The sequence below is a fragment of the Delphinus delphis genome, chromosome 5 (assembly GCF_949987515.2).
Source record: "Delphinus delphis chromosome 5, mDelDel1.2, whole genome shotgun sequence".
NCBI classification, from domain to species: Eukaryota; Metazoa; Chordata; class Mammalia; order Artiodactyla; family Delphinidae; genus Delphinus; species Delphinus delphis.
In genome coordinates this window covers 65,185,014-65,187,570 of record NC_082687.1, presented here as the reverse complement: position 1 = coordinate 65,187,570, position 2,557 = coordinate 65,185,014, and the positions used below count along the sequence as shown (strand labels likewise).

General features: G+C 37.2%; 1 pseudogene; it reads left to right on the top strand.

Annotated features, from left to right (window-relative positions):
• Positions 1-887: 887 nt before the first annotated feature.
• Positions 888-2,292, top strand: LOC132426279 (mitochondrial-processing peptidase subunit beta pseudogene; annotated as a pseudogene).
• Positions 2,293-2,557: the final 265 nt, after the last annotated feature.

Sequence of the window (2,557 nt, the reverse complement as noted above, 5' to 3'; positions counted from 1 at the left end):
AATGCCTAGGACTTAAACCAGATTAAGACATAAAAAGATCCCTAAATAGTTCAGGACACAAGATCCCTAAATAGTTCAGGACACAGAAGCTGACATTTTTAATGCAAAGGTAAACCAAAAGAGGAAAATCTATCCCACAAAGGAAAATAGTAAAGAAACTTTCTTATCTCAACATTGACTCTGGGTAGAGTCTATCTTGAAAGTTGCTATTTACAAGTGATCCTCATGAGGGTTTAGAGCCAAAATCTGGAATTCACACTACCTAAGTGGTCCCTAAATACTCAACTTTGGAATTTAATTTAAAGTGATTCAAGATTCATAATGACTTCCTGGATAAATATTCCTTAAATCAAGGCTTCAAATAGTTCCCTCAGGTAATTATAAACTCACTGAAATATAAAAATTATAAAACACAAGAGGAAACAAGTCATTTGAGGGAGAATAAGCAGAAATAACAAATAGTAAGATTATAGCCACAAAAATGGATGATATTGGAATTATCAATTAAGAAATATAAAATAAGTAGTTTCGATACTCAATAAAAGAAAGAGATTATTTGAAGTATAACAAGGTACTAGATACTTTGAAATATGGTCAGGTGGATTTTAAAAAAAAACCAAATAGAACTTTCAGATGAAAAAAAAAAACACATAATAAATGAAACTAGAAACTAAGTGTATAGGTACAGCATTAGATACAATGGAAGAGAATATTAATGAACTGGAAGACAAAACTGAAGCATTACTCAATATTCAGCAGAGGGAAAAAGATACTGAAAAAATAAAACAGAAGTTAAAAGACATTGAGAAGAGATGGTAGCAGTGGAGGTCCAAGCCATGCTGTTGCCCATGGTATGGCAGTGGCTCTGGGGTTTCACTGAGAAGCTCTGCGGTTTCACTGAAAGGCTCCTGATCAGAGGGGCCACTGGGTTGTCATTATAATTTGGAGACAACAGATTGAGAAATGCACAAGCCACTATACAAGTTGCTCTGAATGTTCTTGAAACATGAGTAACATGTTTGGAAAATGAACTCAGAGTGGCCTCTGAAAACTCTGGATTGTCAATATGTACAGTGAGTCTCTGGATTGATGTTGGAATTTGACATGAAATTAAGAATAATGGAACAGCTCATTCTCTGGAACATATGAACTTCAATGTTACCAAAAAGAGATTCAAATTAGATCTGGAACTTGAAAATGAAAACATGGGTGCTCATTTCAACACCTATACCTCCAGAAAGCAGATCATGTATTATGCCAAAGAATTCTCTAAAGATTTGCCAAGAGCTGTACGCGTTCTTGCTGATATAACACAAAACAGTACATTGGCAGAAGCAGAGACTGAGCACAAGTATAGAATAATCCTTAGAGAGATACACGAAATCAAAGCTAATTTACAAGAAGTTGTCTTTTTATTATCTTAATGTCATAGTTTATCAAATACTGCACTTGGATTGACAATGTGGGGACCAACTGAAAATATCAAATCTATAAGTCATAAAGACTTAGTGGACTATATAACCACACATTATAAGAGGCCAAGAATAGTCCTTGCTGTGGCTGGAGAAATCTCCTATAGTGAACAGCTTAAGTTAACAAAGTTTCCTTTTGATGACTTTTTTTTTTTTTTCCCACACACAAAGGAAAAAGAACAACTCTGGCTCCCTGCAAATTCACAGAAAGTGAGATTTGTTTGAGGAATGACAAGATGCCTTTGACACACCTTGCAAGAGCTGTTGCAGCTGTTGGTTGGGAACATCCTGATACAATCTCTCTCATAGTTGCAAACACACTGACTGGCAACTAGGATTGCCATTTCAGAGGAGGAATGAATTTAACTAGTAAGCCAGCCTGTCTCATCTGATGTGGCAACCTCTGCCATAGCTTCCAGTCTTTCAACACTTGCTACACAGATACAGGATTGTGGGGACTCTATATGAGTTGTAAACCAGACATGGCTGCAGGCATGCTACATGTTGTTCAAAAAGAATACGTGTGACTCTGTATAAGTGTCACTGAAAGTAAAGTAGCACAAAAATTCTTCTAGAAACAAAACATGTTTTTGCAACTCTGAGGTTCAACTCCATGGTGAAGATATTGGTAGGCAAAAGTTATAATAGAAGAATTCCCATCCCTGACTTGGAAGCAGGAATTGATGCTCTAGATGCTGAGACAGTTCAAAAAGTGTGCGCCAAATATGTTTATGATAAGGGTCTAGCTATCGCTGCTGTTGGTTCCACTGAGCAAGATTTTAACTGGACTTGCAGTAACATATGCTGTTTTTGTGATTAAAATGCTCTTAGTCAAAATATTTAGAAATACTTATTAATAAAACTAATAGTGATCTGCAAGTTTTAAGCTATAAATTCTTTTTAAGAAATGAACAGGGCTTCCCTGGTGGCGCAGTGGTTGAGAATCCGCCTGCCAGTGCAGGGGACATGGGTTCAAGCCTTGGTCCGGGAGGATCCCACATGCTGCAGAGCAACTAAGCCCATGTGCCACAACTACTGAGCCTGCGCTCTAGAGCCCATGAGCCACAACTACTGAAGTCCATGTG